Source organism: Coregonus lavaretus, assembly GCF_964263955.1.
Source record: "Coregonus lavaretus genome assembly, chromosome: 30".
NCBI classification, from domain to species: domain Eukaryota; kingdom Metazoa; phylum Chordata; class Actinopteri; order Salmoniformes; family Salmonidae; genus Coregonus; species Coregonus lavaretus.
The window spans coordinates 9584976-9610915 of record NC_140017.1 but is presented as its reverse complement, the minus strand read 5'-3'; the positions used below and the strand labels follow the sequence as shown (position 1 = coordinate 9610915).

Genomic DNA, 25940 nt, shown 5'->3' with positions numbered 1-25940 from the left:
CAGTATGATGCCCACAGGAACTGTGTCGACCAAACGAATGGTCCATCCTGCCAGCTCACTACGCATTAGGGCTATGTCTGTCAGTACCATTCTGCTGATTTGGCCAACTGCAAATGAGCTGCTGTTCTCTTTGGTCTGGACCAGCTCCTACTCAAAATGTGTCCTTGATCATTTTAGGCATTTCTGTAAAAAAATATAAAAAAATAAACACGTTCCTTCCAAATGTTTCTTGCAAATGTTCATTTCGGCCCAATCGTACCCAATATGGCCTGATAGTCCTTTCCTTCATGACCACTGATCTAAAATGACTTGACAGATGTATTTGATACAGTGTAAATCAATGCCCTCATTTCACATGTCAATGGCCAAAAATAAAAAGAGACTGTTAAAGGAAGGCGTCTGACAGTATTGGGACATAGCCCCTACCATTCCTCTGATGTAGGAAGTGATTGATAGTTTATATCAGACAGATGAAGCTTGAAGCACCCGGGACCGGCTGTGAGGACCGTTGGGGTCCACTGTATATTTGCTGGCACAGTTACTTGGGCGGTGCCCATCGATGGCATTGATGGTGTCTCCATGTGGGATGTCACCAGGAATCAATGGGACCCAGCTGGACTTTGGCAGTAGTCACTCCTCCTCAACTCCCCTTAACGCCTCTACTTTACAGGACTATTGGCCTCACTGACTCATCCAAGCTCCTCTCAGTCCCTCTCTGTGGTGGGGCCCTGGCGAATAAAGGCCCCACCACTATAGAATAGTGTGAATAAAGGCCCCACCACAATAGAATAGTGTGAATAAAGGCCCCATCACAACAGAATAGTGTGAATAAAGGCCCCACCACAATAGAATAGTGTGAATAAAGGCCCCATCACAATAGAATAGTGTGAATAAAGGCCCCATCACAATAGAATAGTGTGAATAAAGGCCCCATCACAATAGAATAGTGTGAATAAAGGCCCCATCAAAACAGAATAGTGTGAATAAAGGCCCCATCACAATAGAATAGCACCGTCGTACATGCACACTCGTTTCATGCTCTACTTTTTAAATCACCTCTGCATGAGGCTCTATTAGGGATGGGCGGAAGAGCACTGTAGGGTGAGATAGTGAAAGAAATAAAGGAAGAAGTGAAGAGAGAAAGATTGAGGGAGCAAATATTTTGTCACTGTGATATCATGATTATCAGCTAAACTATAGTAATAAGGGATGGAAGTTTGTTGTGTCATTTTAAATCAAGGATTAGACTCAGAATGTGTAAGTGCTACTATTACAGCTATTAGCAGTTGAATAGACTCTTTCTTGGAAAAATCCAATTGTGTGTGAGTGGACTCATGTCAGAGGAAGGAAGGAAAGCATTTACTGTTTGCTCACTTATTTATTTTATTTTAATTTTTTATTTCACCTTTATTTAACCAGGTAAGCCAGTTGAGAACAAGTTCTCATTTACAACTGCGACCTGGCCAAGATAAAGCAAAGCAGTGCGATAAAAACAACAACACAGAGTTACATATGGGGTAAAAAAAAACATAAAGTCAAAAAATACAACAGAAAATATATACAGTGGGGAGAATAAGTATTTGATACACTGCCGATTTTGAAGGTTTTCCTACTTACAAAGCATGTAGAGGTCTGTAATTTTTATCATAGGTACACTTCAACTGTGAAAAACAGAATCTAAAACAAAAATCCAGAAAATCACATTGTATGATTTTTAAGTAATTAATTTGCATTTTATTGCATGACATAAGTATTTGATCACCTACCAACCAGTAAGAATTCCGGCTCTCACAGACCTGTTAGTTTTTCTTTAAGAAGCCCTCCTGTTCTCCACTCATTACCTGTATTAACTGCACCTGTTTGAACTCGTTACCTGTATAAAAGACACCTGTCCACACACTCAATCAAACAGACTCCAACCTCTCCACAATGGCCAAGACCAGAGAGCTGTGTAAGGACATCAGGGATACAATTGTAGACCTGCACAAGGCTGGGATTGGCTACAGGACAATAGGCAAGCAGGTTGGTGAGAAGGCAACAACTGTTGGCGCAATTATTAGAAAATGGAAGAAGTTCAAGATGACGGTCAATCACCCTCGGTCTGGGGCTCCATGCAAGATCTCACCTTGTGGGGCATCAATGATCATGAGGAAGGTGAGGGATCAGCCCAGAACTACACTGTGGTCCTCTGTAGCTCAGCTGGTAGAGCACGGCCTTGTAACGCCAAGGTAGTGGGTTCGATCCCCGGGACCACCCATACACAAAAAAATGTATGCACGCACGACTGTAAGTCGCTTTGGATAAAAGCGTCTGCTAAATGGCATATTATATTATATTATATTATACACGGCAGGACCTGGTCAATGACCTGAAGAGAGCTGGGACCACAGTCTCAAAGAAAACCATTAGTAACACACTACGCCGTCATGGATTAAAATCCTGCAGTGCACGCAAGGTCCCCCTGCTCAAGCCAGCGCATGTCCAGGCCCGTCTGAAGTTTGCCAATGACCATCTGGATGATCCAGAGGAGGAATGGGAGAAGGTCTTGTGGTCTGATGAGACAAAAATAGAGCTTTTTGGTCTAAACTCCACTCGCTGTGTTTGGAGGAAGAAGAAGGATGAGTACAACCCCAAGAACACCATCCCAACCGTGAAGCATGGAGGTGGAAACATCATTCTTTGGGGATGCTTTTCTGCAAAGGGGACAGGACGACTGCACCATATTGAGGGGAGGATGGATGGGGCCATGTATAGCAAGATCTTGGCCAACAACCTCCTTCCCTCAGTAAGAGCATTGAAGATGGGTCGTGGCTGGGTCTTCCAGCATGACAACGACCCGAAACACACAGCCAGGGCAACTAAGGAGTGGCTCCGTAAGAAGCATCTCAAGGGCCTGGAGTGGCCTAGCCAGTCTCCAGACCTGAACCCAATAGAAAATCTTTGGAGGGAGCTGAAAGTCCGTATTGCCCAGCGACAGCCCCGAAACCTGAAGGATCTGGAGAAGGTCTGTATGGAGGAGTGGGCCAAAATCCCTGCTGCAGTCTGTGCAAACCTGGTCAAGACCTACAGGAAACGTATGATCTCTGTAATTGCAAACAAAGGTTTCTGTACCAAATATTAAGTTCTGCTTTTCTGATGTATCAAATACTTATGTCATGCAATAAAATGCAAATTAATTACTTAAAAATCATACAATGTGATTTTCTGGATTTTTGTTTTAGATTCCGTCTCTCACAGTTGAAGTGTACCTATGATAAGAATTACAGACCTCTACATGCTTTGTAAGTAGGAAAACCTGCAAAATCGGCAGTGTATCAAATACTTGTTCTCCCCACTGCATACAGTGTGTGCAAATGTAGCAAGTTATGGAGGTAAGGCAATAAATAGGCTATAGTGCAAAATAATTACAATTAGTATTAACACTGGAATGCTAGATGTGCAAGAGATTATGTGCAAATAGAGATACTGGGGTGCAAAAGAGCAAAATAAATAACAATATAGGGATGAGGTAGTTGGGTGGGCTAATTTCAGATGGGCTGTGTACATGTGCAGTGATCAGTAAGTTGCTCTGACAACTGATGCTTAAAGTTAGTGAGGGAGATAAGAGTCTCCAGCTCCAGAGATTTTTGCAATTCGTTCCAGTCATTGGCAGCAGAGAACTGGAAGGAATGGCGGCCAAAGGAGGTGTTGGCTTTGGGAATGACCAGTGAGATATACCTGCTGGAGCGCAGACTACAGGTGGGTGCTGCTATGGTGACCAATGAGCTAAGATAAGGCGGGGATTTGCCTAGCAGTGATTTATAGATGGCCTGGAGCCAGTGGGTTTGACGACGAACATGTAGTGAGGACTAGCCAACAAGAGCGTACAGGTCACAGTGGTGGGTAGTGTATGGGGCTTTGGAGACAAAACGGATGGCACTGTGATAGACTACATCCAATTTGCTGAGTAGAGTGTTGGAGGCTATTTTGTAAATTACATTGCCGAAGTCAAGGATCGGTAGGATAGTCAGTTTTACGAGGGCATGTTTGGCAGCATGAGTGAAGGAGGCTTTGTTGCGAAATAGGAAGCCGATTCTATATTTAACTTTGGATTGGAGATTCTTAATGTGAGTCTGGAAGGAGAGTTTACAGTCTAACCAGACACCTAGGTATTTGTAGTTGTCCACAGACCCGTCGAGAGTGGTGATTCTAGTCGGGTGGGCGGGTGCCAGCAGCGTTCGATTGAAGAGCATGCATTTCGTTTTACTAGTGTTTAAGAGCAGTTGGAGGCTACTGAAGGAGTGTTGTATGGCATTGAAGCTCGTTTGGAGGTTTGTTAACACAGTGTCCAATGAAGGGCCAGATGTATACAAAATGGTGTCGTCTGCGTAGAGGTGGATCTGAGAGTCACCAGCAGCAAGAGCGACATCATTGATATACACAGAGAAAAGAGTCGGCCCAAGAATTGAACCCTGTGGCACCCCCATAGAGACTGCCATAGGTCCAGACAACAGGCCCTCCGATTTGACACCATTGGTTGTTTTAATACTTTGTGACGACTAATGAGCTCACCAATCCACTCACTTGACAGACTTGGATCCGTTTATACTTGAGTGATTATTAGTATACAGACAACATTCATCACCTGTTTATTTGGGGCCTTTGTTGTCTCTCTGAGCTGACATGGGTTTTTTGGGAGTGACAAAGCCATCCCACTGGGCACACACTGGTTGAATCAATGTTGTGTCCACGTTTTTTCAATGCATTGATGTGGAACCAACGTGGAATAGACGTTGGGATTATTGGAATAAAAAACATTTGCCCACTTGAAGTATACAGTTGAAGTCAGAAGTTTACATACACTTAGGTTGGAGTCATTAAAACAAGTTTTTTAACCACTCCACAAATGTCTTGTTAACAAACTATAGTTTTGTCAAGTTGGTAAGGACATCTACTTTCTGCATGACACAAGTAATTTTTCCAACAATTGTTTACAGACAGATTATCACACTTATAATTCACTGTATCACAATTCCAGTGGGTCAGCACTGTACATACACTAAGTTAACTGTGCCTTTAAACAGCTTGGAAAATTCCAGAAAATGATGTCATGGCTTTAGAAGCGTCTGATAGGCTAATTGACATAATTTGAGTCAATTGGAGGTGTACCTTTGGATGTATTTCAAGGCCTACCTTCAAACTCAGTGCCTCTTTGCTTGACATCATGGGAAAATCTAAAGAAATCAGCCAAGACCTCAGAAGAAAAATTGTAGAACTCCACAAGTCTGGTTCATCCATGGGAGCAATTTCCAAACGCCTGAAGGTACCACGTTCATCTCTACAAACAATAGTACGCAAGTATAAACACCATGGGTCCACGCAGCCGTCATACCGCTCAGGAAGGAGACACATTCTGTATCCTAGAGATGAACGTACTTTGGTGCGAAAAGTGCAAATCAATCCCAGAACAACAGCAAAGGACCTTGTGAAGATGCTGGAGGAAACAGGTACAAAAGTATCTATATCCACAGTAAAACGAGTCCTATATCGGCATAACCTGAAAGGCCGCTCAGCAAGGAAGAAGCTACTGCTCCAAAACCACACTAAAAAAGCCAGACTACGGTTTGCAACTGCACATGGGGACAAAGATCGTACTTTATGGAGAAATGTCATCTGGTCTGATGAAACATAAATAGAACTGTTTGACCATAATGACCATCATTATGTTTGGAGTAGAAATGGGGTTCTTGCAATCCGAAGAACACCATCCCAACCCTGAAACACAGGGGTGGCAGCATCATGCTGTGGGGGTTCTTTGCTGCAGGAGGGACTGGGGCACTTCACAAAATAGATGGCATCATGAGGAAGGAAAAGTATGTGGATATATTGAAGCAACATCTCAAGACATCAGTCAGGAAGTTAAAGCTTGGTCGCAAATTGGTCTTCCAAATGGACAATGACCCCAAGCATACTTCTAAATTTGTGGCAAAATGGCTTAAGGACAACAAAGTCAATGTATTGGAGTGGCCATCACAAAGCCCTGACCTCAATCCTTTAGAAGATTTGTGGGCAGAACTGAAAAGGCATGTGCGAGCAAGGAGGCCTATAAATCTGACTCAGTTACACTAGCTCTGTCAGGAGAATTGGGCCAAAATTCACCCAACTTATTGTGGGAAGCTTGTGGAAGGCTACCCGAAACGTTTGACCCAAGTTAAATCATTTAAAGGCAATGCTACCAAATACTAATTGAGTGTATGTAAACTTCTCTACTATTATTCTGACATTTCACATTCTTAAAATAAAGTGGTGATCCTAACTGACCTAAGACAGGGCATTTTTACTAAGATTAAATGTCAGGAATTGTGAAAAACTAGTTTAAATGTATTTGGCTAAGGTGTATGTAAACTTCCGACTTCAACTGTACCTGCAATATATCTCAGACTGTCCTTATAAGGACTATATATAGTCAGAACAAATGAAAATACTAAACATTAGGGATTCTTCTAAACAAAGGCTTGGAAAAGTATGATGCGTGGAGCGAAACGGAGCATGGCATAAGTGAATTCCCCGAATTAAGACTCCGTTGCCAACAAGCTCATCCTATTTTCAAATGTGACAGGTAATTTCCTTTTGGTGTTATACTTGAAGGCCCCCTGCAAAGAGGCCACAATGACATGTTCACAGCATTGCCTTGTAAGAAATCAAAATAGAATCAAACAGAAGAGCATTACATTGCTATACACAGGATCTCCTGAGCAATGTGTATACCATCAACGTAGCTGTCTCACTGTACATCATGGTGCAACATAACGCCTGTACAGAGATGGATAGATAGACAAAAATCTAAATATGTAGGTTTTGGCTGAGGGAACTAGCCGGCCTACCTTGTTCTTTTGTTAACGACTCTTTACATTACAGTCCTCAGTGTTATGTTTCATTGGAACTAACCTCCAAACTGGCCAGGGCTTTAAAGCGTTAGTTTAAAGGATGACTCATGCAGTTCACATAGTATGTAAGATTGGCTCTCGCATGGAGATCTCGAATAGAGATCCAAGAAAAAGAATGTTGTTGCCTGACTTTTGTTAACCTATTTCAACAAAGAATGGCAACATAATATTTTTCTGCTGTTATCAGATGCCAATAACTGTAACATAAACTGTTGTGTAAGATGATGATGAAACGCACGCCTTGTATAAATCGCCTCTCGAAGATTGAGTCAAAACACAAAAATCTATTTAAAAGTAAAGGGACCATATGTCCATATCAGTCGATTGAATTGATAAAATGAAATAAACAAAGGCTATGAAATCCCTATTAGATAATAATTGTTGGTTTTAAGGCCTGCTAATACAAAATGAAACCAGGCGTTGTGTTGAGCAGGTTGATGTGGGACAGATGGTTATCCCAACCTGTTCTTCCTCGTCCGCTTGCTTCAATTCTTCCTCAACACTTTCTTCAATGTTATACGCCATGACGGCATTTAAGTTATTTACAGCATGAAAAAGAAGATGGGGATTCTGATAGGCTGCCATCACGTGTGATATCTAATTTGTATGTGGACACAGTGCTGAAGCGTTCAGCTGGGATTTGTGATATCACACATACTATGCTCAGCTGCACTTAAACATGTGCACTACACTTATACTGATGTGTAAGCAAAGTCAGAGACGCAGACATACAAGTGTGCATACACACTCTCTCTCACACACACACAAACACACTGCTCTTCTAACTACCATACAACGTCTGACTCTAAATCTCTAAGCTTAGCCTTTTTCTTTTAAGTGTTCCTTCTTCCTCTTCGTTGCTCACATTTTCAATGACTGGCCTCTTAGAATCCAGTGATGTTCCCCTTTTTCCAGGTTTATCCATCTTAGTGGATTCTCCTCACGTATGCCTCTGTTGGAAAGGGCAACAAGGGGCCGATTGGCTTTATCCCCTACCAGAAGCCCCAGACATGAACCCATCTCGGTGTCTCATCTCCGACCCCAAAAAACTCAGCTCCCTAAATGTATACAGGCCTGGTCCTCTGCATGCTACTGGGGCTGCATATCAATCAAATCAACCTACGTACCTGACTATCATTATGCTGGAAAATAAATAATAGATAACTCTCTGAAAATAGATTATAACGGGTTAGACAACTAGACTGCTGAGGATCAAGTGTTTTAAATCAACACGAAATGAGCTGGAAATATGGACCGATTCCTTTGACTTCTAATGTGAGTGATAGAGGATATTTTCAATTTGAAGCCAGACCTTTATCTCATGTGATAATGAGCTTAACCAAGGCCATGATGGAGATGAGGAAGTACAGTGTGTCATTAGGCTCCATATAGTAGTGCTGGAAGCTGCACTCCATCAGAGGTGATTGGCAGATGGTTAATGTGTGAACTGGGAGATAGCATGGAGAAGAGACTTTCCCCTCCAAACCCTGATATAGAGCAGAAAATAGCCTAGATAGATAGAGTTTTCCCCTCCAAGCCAGTGACTCCCCCATCGTGAATGATTGATGGGATGATTAGCATGACTCTCAGAGAGGAGAGAGGACGTCTCCTTGCTGGAAGGCTGCAGGGTGTGTGCTATGTGGTAGGATGACCCATAACCCTAAAACCACACACTGGTATTCCTGTTTCAACTCTGGAATGATTCAATTCTATCCTGACCTTAAGTTTAAAGAAGGAATGTTGTGTCATGGTTAGCGTTACAAAGGCAGGGTATATGACTGGAAACTTTCGAGGTTTACCAGTAAACTACCAGAATGTTGGTATATTTCATGGATTTTATGTAATCTATCAAGACATCTAGGTACTTCAGAATATCACACGTGTCTGTAATTATCTCTGGCCCTTATCACATGTAAAATATATGAAATAATTAAATAAGATGATTTTCAAAGAAAAAATTAGATTGACAAAGCTGTAAAACATTATCATAAATATAAACCATCAACTTAATGAATACCATTGGGGTTTAATATGAGGGTTTCAGCATTACATATCCTTTATATGTATATATTTTTTCTATGTCAATATGTATTTGCTGTCAATGTTTTGGCATCAAACTTGGTAGCAGCTGTGAATAAAGTCAATAGATGGACGAGTTGCAGAAGGAATTGAAAATAATGCCATTGTTGATTAGATGCTTTTTTCATTAATTTGGCTATTTACACGTATACATTACCAAACATACAATGGATTGCCAAAGATTTTCTGTTAATGACCAAAATTACTGAAGATTCCGGTAACTTTGGTAAATTACCAGTAGCTTTGTAACCCTAGTCATGGTAGTTTTTATCAATCAATGGGAGAATGTGTAAGCAGTGTGTTTCTCCCTAATTATTCTACTGAGGCTGAGTCTTGCCAGTAGTTAGTTCACTTACGGCTCATATCTTCCTTATGTAATTTGTTTGTAATTCTCTACTAATATGTGTGTACACACAAATAGCATTACGCACTTAGTTAACCATTAGGCCATTGTCCCCTAATTCAATGATTCAATTAGTATTAACTAATTAGATTACACCCCCTAACATCAACTGGGCTTACACACAAGTACCAAATACCTGCTTCAATGACTGCCAATTATACTCAACCCATGAAAAATAATGAATGAAATCAAGGGCTACAGTTCAAAAGAGCCACTTTGCTCTAGCTACCGTACATGGGTGTGAGTGAGGCCCTTTTGTACTGGATGGTTACCACAGCACTTTTCATTTTCTCCTCCTCTGGTCCAAATCCAGCCGAGCTCAGCGAAAGCTCCTGTCACCTCCCCAGACCCATAATCATGTGCTGATCCTTGGCGTCTTGTTCACAGTTTTCATCATCCTCCCCATGCCCCAGATCAATTTTTTATTACGGTCGTTGACACGCCCCCCCCCCCCCCCCCCTCCACCTCCTCCATCCCTGAGAGTGTGTAGATTAATTAAGCAGACAGACATGCGACAGCCGTAGCGATAACGAGGGAGGGAGGCGCTGGCCCAGTTAGTAATTTTAATGGCCGCCGACAACAGGTCGCTCTTGTTATAAAGGAGTTAATGCAGCAGAATGTGAGAGAGATGCCGTTGAGTTACCTATTGGTGGATATCATAACAGAGGTGACTACGTCATTGGATGAGGAGGATGGATCGAGTTGTGTTGATGCACCGGAAATGATGGGCAAAGGCCATGCATTTTTCATTACCTTGTGGTAATATGAACACTCACTCTATTCGGTGTCTTCATGAACAGTCCATCATCTGAACGCAAATATCAAATTCACACACACGCGCACACACGTACACATGCACGCACACACACATGCACAGTCACATGCTCTCTCTTTCTCATGAGCACACACACACACTCAGTCACATGCTCTCTCTCTCTTTCTTGCTCTCTGTCACGCTCTCTCTCACAAGCACACACACACAGACACACACAACCCATCCAATTATCCTCCATGGGATTTTCAAACAATGTACTTTGTATCATAGATCAATACTATTATCTATTGGATGCTGTTGTTCATGGTTCATCAAATAGAGGTTCTAATTTGTTTGGAAAAACTCTGCAGGACTTATTTTGCTATTTAGACCAAACTAAAAATTACATTAATTTGGTTAGCATGAATGTTCTAAGAAGTATTAGTAAAGTACGATCCTGCTCTTTTAAGTTCAAATCCATCACAGAAACAGTTTGATGCAAATACTAATTTCATAGGGAGCACACAAGCCTACACTTTGACATAAAACAAAACAAATTAACTTTTAAACTGACTTTGTCTTCTCCCAAAAAAACGTGCCACAATGATTTTAGGACGTTTTCCAAGCAGATTTCATTCGTGAAACACTCAATTATAGTAAGCCAATGTACAATCATGCTTGTAAGAGGACCGCTGATAGGAGATCCATTGTTATAGGCCATTTGGGTGTTTCTGGGTGCTTTGGGGTGCTTCTTCTCAAAGCCTGTAGCTAAGCCCCTTAGTGATTGTGGATGACTGGGATTTCTCTGCAAGGCATTAAGGTGTTCTGAGCCCCACACTCCCTCACACCTCTTCAACTCAGAGCCACTTCATGTAATCGGGAAGATTTGAGGATGCCACTTGCAATGCCATATTTATCCCCCAATTAATCAAATCTATCGATCCGCAACGCGTCCATAGAGAGATGTATACTGTCATTGTGTTTTATGTGTCTGTGTGGCTCCTACTGTAGCTCTGTTTTTCATTGTGGTTGGATCTGTGGTTGTACAGTTACGTCTCAGTGTATTGTATGTTTGGAAACAATGAGAGCAAAATGGTCTCCATCTTGAGGCTCTGCTAAAATGTATGGGCAGTTTGAGATGGCTGGAAGGATTTGGTTTTGGGACACTAGGTTCTGTCTGGTGAACATGCAAATAATAAGACTCTGAGTGGTGGCAGGAGTGTGTACCATTGGTTGAGGGCAGCCTAGCAGGAAGTCTCTCTGCCATGTGTAAACTGATGGGCCACTTATATAGCCTAAGCCAGATGGCTATCAGTGTAAGTGGGCTGAACTGGCCCTGTCTGCCACCTGAGGACCCGACAGAGGGAAACAGGTGCTCTGGACGATTGTGTGTGTGCGTATGGGTGTGAGTGGATGTGTGTGTGTGTGTGTGTGTGTGGCACACACAACAAAGACCTTCTGTGACTCTCTCTCTCACACACTCACACACACACACTCTCTCTCTCTCTCTCTCTCTCACACACACACACACACACACACACACACACACACACACACACACACACACACATCAAACATTGGGGAAGAGTAGACATTTAGTGGACTCAGGCGTGGCTAAGGGAGGGAAGGGGGGCCTGGGCAGCGGTCTCTGGGGGCAGGAGGGACCCCACCATGGGCGCCACCCCAAGCGCCCTGTGCGGGATAGGGAGAGTGACAGGAAGCAACCAGGGCCCCACCACCAGCACAACGGGACCTTCCACCCCCAGAAACTAGGCTTCCTGCCAGTTGAGGGAGGCCATGAGGACAAGCTGAAGTTTGTGGAGGAGGATTTTCCCTCACTCAACCAATCAGAGAGCAGTGGGAAGCCGGTGGCCCAGCCTCATGCCGTAGGGTCTCCTGTAGGAGTTAGGGAGCACCCTCCTAGTGCCAAGCAGACCATGACTAAGATGTTGGTCATCAAGAAGGTTTCCAAGGAAGACCCCAACACTGGTTTCGCCAACACGACGGTACCCCACCTAACCAACAGCACCAAAACCCCTATCTCCTCATCCAGTGTCTACAAGAACCTGGTGCCCAAGCCAGCTATCACCCCAACCAAGGCTGGTCCCTGGAAGCCAAGCGGGAGAGAAACCAAAAGCAGTTTTAATTTATCCGGCTAGGACTCCGCCTTCACCAGTCCTGCTTCCTCTGTGACCAAACCTCTTACGCCTGTTACTCCCCCGACCTACGGAACCCCCAAGGAGCCTCCCTCCAGCATCACCTCTCCCATCGACGTCACCCTTCCTCGTCTGAAGCTGATGTGTCGCAGCACCGACCGGAAGAGTGAGTTCCTGCGAGGCCTGAAGGATGAGAGGAACGGGGACGGGCCCACCTCTACCAGTCCCTCAGACCCTAAGGAGAACAGAGGAGACTTACAGGAGAATATGATCCCTCACACACTCAGCGACTCAGACACAGATCACCTTTCCAGGCAGAACACAGGTTGATCAAAGCTATGGGCTGGCAGGAGTACCCAGAGAATGATGACAACTTCTTGCCCATCACTGATGCCGAGCTCCAAGAATTTCAAGCTAAAAATGAGAAGCTGAAGAGGAACGGGCTGGGCCAGAACGTTGTTCTCCTGAAGCCTCTTCTCAAGGGTGCGCCCCTGCCCCTGCTGTCCTGGAGAAACCCTGTTGAGCCTGAACTAGAAGAGGTCTCAGAGTCCGAGAGCACTAGCAGCAGCCAGACATCAGACGACGCAGACACCTAACATGCAGACACCCCTCCTCTTCTTCTTCCTCACGTCACGCTCCCTCGCTCATTGCACTCGTCTGTTTTACACTTCCTCGTTCACACGAGACTGGTCATTCAGACACTGGGGTGGCAGAGAGGTCAGAGGTGAGGCCTGCCTGCCTGCCTGAGGGTCTTTCTGCTTAGTTTTCATTCTGCTTTTTCTTTCCTTTCTTTTTCTTTCTTTTGACCCCCGTTTGTTTGGTATTTTACTAGAAGCTAAAATGATTATTGAGAGCAAAACACGTCAGCATTTTCTTTTGATTTTGTGATGAAAAAAGCTAACCCATGATGACATCAACCAAACCAATAATGATTTTACTTGCAAATGACTTCATCGATCAATAATTTTTTTTGAAATATGGCTTTGACTCTTGCTCTTGCTTAAAGAATTTGTAGCATTTGTGTTGAGATGAAACAATCATTGTGAGCAGTTGATATTGACATTGCCTCCAGTCCCCTAAATAACCCATCTGGATGGATTTAGGTTTGTTTTGTTTTGGTCCATTTAAAGCCGACAAATTGTAATGTCTTTGTCTTATTTGAACAGTGTAAGGCATGCGTTTGCTCATCATTATATTTTCTCCTAAGCGGTAGGAGAACAGTAATTTACAGTCATGGACCACCATTATTTTTATTGCAATACTGATTGAATGTAGCCAGGAAGGGCATAAAGAATAATAAAACAAAGTTTCGAAGTAATGGAAATGCCACTTTACCAAACTTATTCTGGAGAAAAACAAAATTATCCCAATGTAGCTGTTCAAGCTGATTATCTGTTCTTAGTTCACCAACCGCCATCATTTTCAGATGTGCAAAATTCCAAGTTCTGTGGTTGATAGAGTACTCTGTAGCTCAGCTGGTAGAGCATGGCGCTTGCAACGCCAGGGTTGTGGGTTCGTTTCCCACGGGGAGCCAGCATGAAAAAATGTATGCCCTCACTAACTGTAAGTCGCTCTGGATAAGAGCATCTGCTAAATGACTAAAATGTAATTACTTTACACATAAGTCATTGGACGAAGGCGTTTTCTGTAGGGGGGAGTTTTGTTAAGATCCCCGGCGCTCGGTCAGAACATTAACATGCATCGCTTTCGGTACGGTTTTGGAAGCAGAAGGACCTTATCTTTCATATCAGCCAGAAGATTAAATTAATACACACCTTTATAGAGTTAATGTTCCCACACAGCCATATCTCCATGTTACAGCGCTTGTTTACGGAAGACAGACGGAAGACAGAGGGTCCACCTGTGCTAATTAGCTATCTAGCATGCTCCAACACCTGTGTGCAACTGAAGAATGCGGTCAGAAACGTGTTGTCACAGAAAAATACTGTCAGCTGCAACCGTGATAAAGCCGGTTAAAACAGTGTACAGTAAGTGTATATATTTTTTTATTTGTGAAATTATTTTGATGTGACATAACAGTAAAGGGCTTTACATTTCTAGAACTGCATCGCAATTGAGAATCGATTCACGTATAGATGGAGTATCTGGCTGTTTTGGCTGCCAGAGCCAGTCTTCCTCTGAAAATAACATAATATCCTTTAACCTTAAGGAGTAACAGTAGGCTCCTAAAGAGCACATCTTGGGCTAAGTGGAATGGTGCTATGTTTCCTCTGTTAGACTCCTTATAATGTATTGTATGATGTCTCTTTCTTTTGTATCATGACTTTGGAGTTTGAATTATGTATTACTCTGTATTTACACATGAAGTTCTTAATTCTCACTCATATTTGATTAAGTATTTCTTGTTTCTTGTAGTTTCACCCTGTATCATTAAAGTGGACAACGATGATCAAGATCTTGACTCCTGTATGATAAGGCATTTAGTTGTCATATCATACTGTAATGTGAAGACAACAGAACAGACACAATTTCTGCCCATAGAACTTACTGCACACCATGCAAACTATTCAAGATGAATGCTAGACAATCCCCAAAGAGGTTTTACGTTTCTGGAGTTGTTTCATCCTGTCTCTCTGATATAATGTGTAGAAATGTACCATGTTCACCATCTGTTTTATTATAAAGTGATGACATTACTTTAGACCTATCTGTCAAACAGTGACGTATTTGGCTGACTGAAGATGATAGCCTCACGTTGGCAGGCTCCTCATTCTTTAAACAGACAGCAATGTCTGCTCTCATTCATGGACATTAGCAACATGGAAATGTCTGTAGCACGTATACATGGGGCGAGTGAAAGAAACATATCTGCTCTTTCAACAGCGTATGACTTTAAAAATACTGCTGTTGTGAACCACTAATCTAACTTTGGGTTGGGGAAGTCCTGTGGGTGGGGGGTGGGATGGGAACTGTATGTGTTGTTCGGTCGTATCACTTGTTTCTTTGTCCATGTGTTCCTGTTTTAGTGTAACTTACTAAAAACAATCAAAACATTCGATCACAAAAAGAACAGACACATTAGTGGTGTATGCAATGGTAACTGCATAGAAAGCAAAAAACTAGTACATGGACTGAGTAGTACTGTAAGTTATATATTATATATTATGAGATAATGTTTGCTATGTTTTAATGGTGTTGTGCATCACATAATTCAGGATCAAATGTGTTTACACAGCCTAATGGCATGTAAATATAGTTTGCTTCCTATCTCTTGAAGCGAGGATAGCTAAATACATTGTCAGCAGGGTCTCTTGCATGCAATACGGCACACATAGACTTTAATTGCCTACAGCGATTGCAGAAAGGAAAGATTCATTACTTTTATACCCTCCGTTGTTCTTAATCTCTCATCCTGCCGGTATGTACTGTATTCTCCATTTTATCAGCCACCACATACTTAGCACTAACACAAATGTCCTCCTCTTCCAGTGGAATAAAAGCCGGAGATAAGTGTCGAGAGCTGCTGCATTCATCACTAGTCACTACTGATATGTCACGCTTTGGTGGCGTACAATCCATTGGAGAAAAGGAGCGGTACACTAACTGTTTTACAAAGGTATAATTAGTGGTTCATTTTAATGGATCATAATATTTTGCTTCTACTCTACCTTTAGGTGCATATGTATTAGACAATATGGAGGGTGCACAGATGACGATGGATCTGATGAAAACAACTTTATTCATGGTGTTTTCAAATGGTGGTAACGGTCATGATGACTGTGATGATGGTGGTGATTCAGCTGTTGATGGTGACAATCAGAAGCATGAAATAGATGACAGGCTTGAAAGTAATGACTGACGTCAGTGATGACCTTATTGGCTTCTATAATTAGGATGATGGCGATGGCCATGACTATTATAGGAACCTATCCCAAAGTGTTACCAGCCAGCTCTGACTCGCTCTGACTTACTTGGAGTCTGGCAAACCATACTGTGATTCTCCCCTCCGTATCGGTAACCTGTCTGTCCATGGCCGGTGACGCCTCTCCGTCCTCTGCACCATGCTTGGAAGGGGGAGCAGAGTTAACTCTTATCAGCGTGGGCTGAGCCTGCAGGACCACAGCAATTCACATGGAGGGAGGGGAGGAGTGACACTGGCAGATGGGAAGCAACACACATCCAACGACACATCTCACCCAGATCCCCCAATCTTAAGATTGGCACAAGCACCATCCTTGCCTCTGCCAAAGTCTCCTACTGAAACCAATGTACGCTTTTGACTTTCACTTTGTGAATCCAATCAGTGTAGCCCTGTCTCCTGGTCTACTGTGCCAGTCTGTTCAATGGCTATGTGTTCCATGTTTTTGTCACTGAGGGGGCTTCTTTAATTCCCTCAAATTGGTTTGGCTGTCCCTGTGAAGATATGAGGCTAGCGCCGCCGAGTTGACGTCACACTGTTTACCTGCAGTTTAAAGGATCTTGCGTCCTCCACAGGGGGTCTTAATATCCCGTCCTCTTCCATAAAGACAAGGAATTAGCCCGTCCCTACACCGGGGTGAGGGAACGTGGCGGTGCGCTGGAAATATAAATAGCTCCTAATGCTGAGCACTGACACGCCATTAAAACTCCATCCATCCTACCTTTGACTCTCACCCCCAAAAAAAGTATTTGATCCCCTGCTGATTTTGTACGTTTGCCCACTGACAAAGAAATGATCAGTCTATAATTTTAATGGTAAGTTTATTTGAACAGTGAGAGACAGAATAACAACAACAAAATCCAGAAAAACGCATGTCAACATTTTTATAAATTGATTTGCATTTTAATGAGGGAAATAAGTATTTGACCCCCTCTCAATCAGAAAGATTTCTGGCTCCCAGGTGTCTTTTATACAGGTAATGAGCTGAGATTAGGAGCACACTCTTAAAGGGAGTGCTCCTAATCTCAGCTTGTTACCTCTATAAAAGACACCTGTCCACAGAAGCAATCAATCAATCAATCAGATTCCAAACTCTCCACCATGGCCAAGACCAAAGAGCTCTCCAAGGATGTCAGGGACAAGATTGTAGACCGACACAAGGCTGGAATGGGCTACAAGACCATCACCAAGCAGCTTGGTGAGAAGGTGACAACAGTTGGTGCGATTATTCGCAAATGGAAGAAACACAAAATAACTGTAAATCTCCCTCGGCCTGGGGCTCCATGCAAGATCTCACCTCGTGGAGTTGCAATGATCATGAGAACGGTGAGGAATCAGCCCAGAACTACACGAGAGGATCTTGTCAATGATCTCAAGGCAGCTGGGACCATAGTCACCAAGAAAACAATTGGTAACACACTACGCCGTGAAGGACTGAAATCCTGCAGCGCCCGCAAGGTCCCCCTGCTCATGAAAGCACATATACAGGCCCGTCTGAAGTTTGCCAATGAACATCTGAATGATTCAGAGGAGAACTGGGTGAAAGTGTTGTGGTCAGATGAGACCAAAATCGAGCTCTTTGGCATCAACTCAGCTCGCCGTGTTTGGAGGAGGAGGAATGCTGCCTATGACCCCAAGAACACCATCCCCACCGTCAAACATGGAGGTGGAAACATTATGCCTTTGGGGTGTTTTTCTGCTAAGGGGACAGGACAACTTCACTGCATCAAAGGGACGATGGACGGGGCCATGTACTGTCAAATCTTGGGTGAGAACCTCCTTCCCTCAGCCAGGGCATTGAAAATGGGTCGTGGATGGGTATTCCAGCATGACAATGACCCAAAACACACGGCCAAGGCAACAAAGGAGTAGCTCAAGAAGAAGCACATTATGGTCCTGGAGTGGCCTAGCCAGTCTCCAGACCTTAATCCCATAGAAAATCTGTGGAGGGAGCTGAAGGTTCGAGTTGTCAAACGTCAGCCTCGAAACCTTAATGACTTGGAGAAGATCTGCAAAGAGGAGTGGGACAGAATCCCTCCTGAGATGTGTGCAAACCTGGTGGCCAACTACAAGAAACATCTGACCTCTGTGATTGCCAACAAGGGTTTTGCCACCAAGTACTATGTCATGTTTTGCAGAGGGGTCAAATACTTATTTCCCTCATTAAAATGCAAATCAATTCATAAAATTTTTTGACATGCGTCTTTTTGGATTATTTTGTTGTTATTCTGTCTGTCACTGTTCAAATAAACCTACCATTAAAATGTTGACTGATCATGTCTTTGTCAGTGGGCAAACGTACAAAATCAGCAAGGGATCAAATACTTTTTTCCCTCACTGTATATACAGTATCTCTGGTGCTTTTATCTTCTGGTGCACACTAAAGGAATTTATAGTAGATACTTAATCTGCACTGGGAATAGGACACATGACGATTATGAGGGTAGTACCGATGCCACATTAAAATCCAGTAATAACTTGGATAGCTATTTACTGCAGTGTTTGCCGGTTTGAGAGTGTATGTTTAATACGTGAGCGGTATCTGTGTGTTTTACAGATGAGGTGAATGCTGGAGAGTCATGGATGAGATCGAGGTAGTGTGGAGAAAAATGGCAGCATGCTGAATAGCCTGTAGGGAGAACTACAAAATAGCTGTTTAGGCTCATATACAATAACATAGCATTCGCACACCTACCATCTGCATGGCCAGAGGACTCTGACACACCACTCTGAGGCAGATCGTCAGAACCAGGTTGCAGGGCAAAGGTCATCGTGTAGCCATTTTGTGATGAGGGCTGAGGGAAATTAATTATTCACACGAGTACATTTTCTAACCAGTCATATTTATTCCTATTTACCTAAAGCGCATGTTGTAGAGCTTGAAGAGCCCTGTTGTTGACCCCTATTGAGTATTGCTCATCATATGATGCAGCGCTGAAGCGCTCACTCTGATTAGCATTGTGGGGAAACCTAGAATGGTTTCCAGTGCTTCCTCTCCAGAAGGTAGAGGGCACCGAGGTTAGACCGTGAATAAATTATGAAATAATAGCTGTCTGTTTGAGAGGCTGTTCATGCCTGTCCTGCTTGGATCAGGCACTGGTTCAGACAGGCAGGCCTTAGGCGTGTTCTCTGCTGGCTAATCTCTCGTGGACAGATTCACACGTAAACAGCGAGAATCTGTCAAGACTCATGTAGAATTACAGTATGTGATTACGAGCAGCAAACCAGTTCCTGGTTTGGGGTTTTCGTCATTGATTATTTGGATGAATCAGGATTAGGCGAAGGTGGTGCTTAAACTAGGGTGGTGTTTTCAAGCCCTGTGCACAGTAGTTATTGTACCCCTGGGGAAACACTGAAGACGGACCATTCGTTCTACATTTATATTTTCAGGAATGCCATGTTTCACATTAGCACCCCCCCCAAACAATAATTTGTAGTGCATATTTGTATAAATATGATATGTCACAGTTTTTGTATTCGACATTGGGAAATTTGAGATAAAATCGATGCTGCTGTGCCGGTGAACAGCTCTGGAACACTGAGCCATTGACTGCACTAGGTGGCTGTATAATGAGTGGGTTGCTTTTTGACAATAAGGGACCAGACTGTCTACATCCATAAAGTTTTGAACCTAGAAGAAGCCTGAGAGACAGGAGTAGACATGAAGGAGTCGAAAGGGATTGGCAAGAAGAATATCGAGTTGTCCTGAAAAGCACGGTAAGCTAATATTAAGGAGTGAGTGTCAAGCCAGCTACAGTAGCTAGCTAGCTTGTTGCGTTTTACAGCCAGACTCTGTCAGTTTTACACATAGCTAGCTACAAGTAGATAATGAACTAAACTGCAATTACCGTAAACCATTATTATCTAGCTACCTACAGTAGCTATATCTGTAAGATGTAAAGAAAGAATCGTGGCATGTGTCAGAAGCAATGCATGTTGAATAGCACATTTTTCCAACATCACCATCTTTGAGGCAGTTTGGCTGCTAAATTGGGTCTCAACAATCACAGGCATCTAAGTTATCAACTAGCTAGCTAGCTAACTACAGTACAATAAGGAGGAGCATGATGCTATGATGGAATAGGTCGAGGTAGCAATTGTTAGTGAGATGGACCTTGTGCCATAATATAATTCAATTGGATGACATGTCATATTTTTTTATCAGCTCTATTGTTGTCATTTACAGACATGAATCATGAAATAGGCAAACTAATACATGAATCCTAAATGCAGGTACCGTTTTATTTTGTTATTCTCTGCAGGTTTGTCATCTGATTTTTTGGAGCCTGGTGGAGATAGATGCCACCATTCTACAAGGCATGACATTTATCTGCACCCAGGTTGAGGCTTGATACCAGCAGGTACATGGAACACTCTGTGTCAGTAAGTCATAATATTGTTTTCCTTTACATTGCATGATACTATTACGAGTATCAAGAGTACTAATACTCCACCCATATGAGTGGAGAAGCCCTATACACCATACACCACATCGTGGTCCTCTGTAGCTCAATTGGTAGAGCATGGTACTTGTAACGCCAGGGTAGTGGGTTCGATCCCCGGGACCACCCATACGTAAAAATGTATGCACACGACTGTAAGTCGCTTTGGATAAAAGAGTCTGCTAAATGGCATATTATATTATATTATTATAATCCTGGAGTAACTCCCTCTCAGAGAGACTGTGATTAGAGGGTTAGGCAGGAGGCCTCGGGCCAGTGGGAGGTCAGGGGGTGAGGACTGTATTTCAAGCACACTCACTACCTCTATCTGTCTCTCTCCAGGTGCTATAGAGACATAATGGTCCAAGGACCTCAAGAGCCTTCTGACCAACTACCTGTGATCTCTCCAGAGCACAGAGAAGTAAACTCCACTCATAATAGTATACTTGATGCACTCTGTAAATCTCCTTTACTGTGGCAGTCTGCCTGTGTGATCGCCTAGCATATTGTCCAGGGCCACTGGTTGGATTGGATTTAATGTACTCACTCAAACTCATGCTCTCTCCTCTCTGTAAAAGTCTCCCAGACTTATATAAAAACTAACATGTGTCCATCCCCCTATCCCCAGGTGAGTCTTCTGGGCTGTGGAACTCTATAGCAGCACATCAAAAAACCTGCCACCCTGTTATCAGCTATCCACAGACAGTTCCCTGTGGAAGGATGCAACTAAGTAACTAACCATTTTAATGGCTTAATTTTGAGGATGACCAAATGCAATAAAGTTTTGTATTAACAACTAATTTTCATTTTTCAATTGTTAGATTACAAACAATAACTTTTTCATAGCATGTTTGGCACATATGGTCTTTATTAAATTGTTTTACTTCTGTGGTAACTTCAACATCAAGACAGCACAGAGCTTATGATTCATTATATCAAATACATTTTTATTAATGTACTGTATATCAGACACATTACACAGGCGTGTCAACTAAAAATATACTGTATATCCCAGTCAAGATTGAAGAATGGGTCAAATAGACAAAGTGAATATAAGTCAGTGCTTTTGCCCATAGTACTTCGTATGGATTTGAGTGGTTACATACAATATGTGGTGACATGATGTCTGTGAGAGAGAGACTGTTGCTGTGCTCCGAGCTTATTTTCTAGAAGTCTAGCTACAGTTCACGTATCTAGGCTAAGGTTAACTCAACTCAGACTGATGGAGGGAATTAACATACCGTTTTTTAATAAATATAACAACAAATATTATGGTTAAACTCAAATATAAGACTTGATAAAAAATAATCAATAATCTTTGTCAATTATATCATAATTAGGACTGGTGGAGTTATGTCACACATGCAGCTAACAAAAATATATGGAAATGTCTACTCTACTCAAAATTACAAACAATTGCAGCATTACCGCAAAAATAGAAGAGGCAAGTGGAAGGGGGAGAAAGTAAGGAACTTGGCTAAAGAAAATTGTGATGATTAAAAAAGTATACCCGTTTCATGTCAGGACAAAACAATTGACAGCTGTGCCATATAGATTGCAAAATAGTTTGGAAGAGATTTTCAATGAGGGATCAGCCCATAACTACACGGCAGGACCTGGTCAATGACCTGAAGAGAGCTGGGACCACAGTCTCAAAGAAAACCATTAGTAACACACTACGCCGTCATGGATTAAAATCCTGCAGCGCACGCAAGGTCCCCCTGCTCAAGCCAGCGCATGTCCAGGCCCGTCTGAAGTTTGCCAATGACCATCTGGATTATCCAGAGGAGGAATGAGAGAAGGGCATGTGGTCTGATGAGACAAAAATATAGCTTTTTGGTCTAAACTCCACTCGCCGTGTTTGGAGGAAGAAGAAGGATGAGTACAACCCCAAGAACACCATCCCAACCGTGAAGCATGGAGGTGGAAACATCATTCTTTGGGGATGCTTTTCTGCAAAGGGGACAGGACGACTGCACCGTATTGAGGGGAGGATGGATGGGGCCATGTATTGCGAGATCTTGGCAAACAACCTCCTAAGAGCATTGAAGATGGGTCATGGCTGGGTCTTCCAGCATGAAAACGACCCGAAATACACAGCCAGGGCAACTAAGGAGTGGCTCCGTAAGAAGCATCTCAAGGTCCTGGAGTGGCCTAGCCAGTCTCCAGACCTGAACCCAATAGAAAATATTTGGAGGGAGCTGAAAGTCCGTATTGTCCAGTGACAGCCCAGAAACCTGAAGGATCTGGAGAAGGTCTGTATGGAGGAGTGCGCCAAAAGTGTGTGCAAACCTGGTCAAGACCTACAGGAAACGTATGATCTCTGTAATTGCAAACAAAGGTTTCTGTACCAAATATTAAGTTCTGCTTTTCTGATGTATCAAATACTTATGTCATGCAATAAAATGCAAATTAATGAATTAAAAATCATACAATGTGATTTTCTGGATTTTTGTTTTAGATTCCGTCTCTCACAATTGAAGTGTACCTATGATAAAAATTACAGACCTCTACATGCTTTGTAAGTAGGAAAACCTGCAAAATCGGCAGTGTATCAAATACTTGTTCTCCCCACTGTATATATATATATATATATATATATATATACAGTGAGGGAAAAAAGTATTTGATCCCCTGCTGATTTTGTACGTTTGCCCACTGACAAAGAAATGATCAGTCTATAATTTTAATGGTAGGTTTATTTGAACAGTGAGAGACAGAATAACAACAACAGAAATCCAGAAAAACGCATGTCAAAAATGTTAAAAATTGATTTGCATTTTAATGAGGGAAATAAGTATTTGACCCCCTCTCAATCAGAAAGATTTCTGGCTCCAAGGTGTCTTTTATACAGGTAACGAGCTGAGATTAGGAGCACACTCTTAAAGGGAGTGCTTCTAATATCAGCTTGTTACCTGTATAAAAGACACCTGTCCACAGATGCAATCAATCAATCAGATTCCAAACTCTCCACCATGGCCAAGACCAAAGAGCTCTCCAAGGATGTCAGAGACAAGATTGTAGACCTACACGAGGCTGGAATGGGCTACAAGACCATCGCCAAGCAGCTTGGTGAGAAGGTGACAACAGTTGGTGCGATTATTTGCAAATGGAAGAAACACAAAATAACTGTCAATCTCCCTCGGCCTGGGGCTCCATGCAAGATCTCACCTCGTGGAGTTGCAATGATCATGAGAACGGTGAGGAATCAGCCCAGAACTACACGGGAGGATCTTGTCAATGATCTCAAGTTAGCTGGGACCATAGTCACCAAGAAAACAATCGGCAACACACTATGCCGTGAAGGACTGAAATCCTGCAGCACCCGCAAAGTCCCCCTGCTCAAGAAAGCACATATACAGGCCAGTCCGAAGTTTGCCAATGAACATCTGAATGATTCAGAGGAGAACTGGATGAAAGTGTTGTGGTCAGATGAGATCAAAATCGAGCTCTTTGGCATCAACTCAACTCACCGTGTTTGGAGGAGGAGGAATGCTGCCTATGACCCCAAGAACACCATCCCCACCGTCAAATATGGAGGTGGAAACATTATGCTTTGGGGGTGTTTTTCTGCTAAGGGGACAGGACAACTTCACTGCATCAAAGGGACGATGGACGGGGCCATGTACTGTCAAATCTTGGGTGAGAACTCCTTCCCTCAGCCAGGGCATTGAAAATGGGTCGTGGATGGGTATTCCAGCATGACAATGACCCAAAACACACGGCCAAGGCAACAAAGGAGTTGCTCAAGAAGAAGCATATTAAGGTCCTGGAGTGGCCTAGCCAGTCTCCAGACCTCAATCCCATATAACATATGTGGAGGGAGCTGAAGGTTTGAGTTCCCAAACGACAGCCTCGAAACCTTAATTAATTGGAGAAGATCTGCAAAGAGGAGTGGAACAAAATCCCTCCTGAGTTGTGTGCAAACCTGGTGGCCAACTACAAGAAACGTCTGACCTCTGTGATTGCCAACAAGGGTTTTGCCACCAAGTACTAAGTCATGTTTTGCAGAGGGGTCAAATACTTATTTCCCTCATTAAAAAAGCAAATCAATTCATAACATTTCTGACATGCGTTTTTCTGGATTTCTTTGTTGTTATTCTGTCTTTCACTGTTCAAATAAACCTACCTTTAAAATTATAGACTGATCATGTCTTTGTCAGTGGGCAAACGTACAAAATCAGCAGGGGATCAAATATTTTTTTCCCTCACTGTATATATATATATATATATATATATATATATATATATATATATATATATATACAACCATCCCAGCCCTGCAGATTTTGCTGCGAAGAGACAGAATAATTTAGATAATTTGTTTTGGTACTGTCCATATGTAACTTGATTTTGGTCGCAGGTTCACTAATGCTAACTCTGCAAATAGCACTGCTGGGTGATTTACAATGTCATGGTCAATCAATTCATAATAAAATAGTACTCTTAGCAAAAAATGTTTATCTTTAATTTACAATATGTAGAATCTTTGAGAATAGGAAGGTTCAGAATTTTTGTGAAAAATATATGGAAAATAGAAATCAAAACTGGATGGTGTTCAGAGATAGATGGGAGGGGTTGAGTGGAGCTGAAGGATGGGACTAAAAACAAGCTAAAGATAACTATTGTAAACTATACTGTGTCTGTAAAACGAATATAGTATGTATAAGCTGGAAATAGAAGCCTAAGAGTTATTGTCCATTAGTTTACTCCAATTAGGGGAGGGATGGTAGCGTTAGGGGAAAATAATAAAGGAAAAAATATATTAAAAAATATATATTCAGTACCTGTCAAAAGTTTGGACACACCTACTCATTCAAGGATTTTTCTTTATTTTTACTATTTTCTACATTGTAGAATACTAGTGAAGACATCGAAACAAGGAAACAACACATATGGAATCATGTAGTAACCAAAAAAGTGTTAAACAAATCAAAGTATATTTTATTTTTGAGATTCATCAACTAACCATCCTTTGCCTTGATGACAGCTTTGCACACTTTTGGCATTCTCTCAACCAGATTCATGAGGTATTCACCTGGAATGCATTTCAATTAACAGGTGTGCCTTGTTAAAAGTGCATTTGTGGAATTTCTTTCCTTCTTAATGTGTTTGAGCCAATCAGTTGTGTTGTGACAAGGTAGGGTTGGTATACAAAAGATAGGTCTATTTGGTAAAAGACCAAGTCCATATTATGGCAAGAACAGCTCAAATAAGCAAAGAGAAATGACAGTTCATCATTACTTTAAGACATGAAGGTCAGTCAATACAGAACATTTGAAGAACTTTGAAAGTTTCTT

At 42.4% G+C, this 25940-nt stretch overlaps 1 protein-coding gene and 1 pseudogene across 2 annotated transcripts in view; both read left to right on the top strand.

The window, feature by feature from the left end:
• LOC311105444 (leucine-rich repeat and fibronectin type III domain-containing protein 1-like protein) overlaps positions 1 to 25940 on the top strand; it is a gene marked incomplete at both ends in the record, with an annotated part of 38051 nt that overhangs the window by 3283 nt on the left and 8828 nt on the right. The window lies entirely within an intron of this gene.
• Positions 11758 to 12997, top strand: LOC311105415 (vasculin-like protein 1; annotated as a pseudogene). The gene has a single exon. The product of its transcript is annotated as a vasculin-like protein 1 (transcript).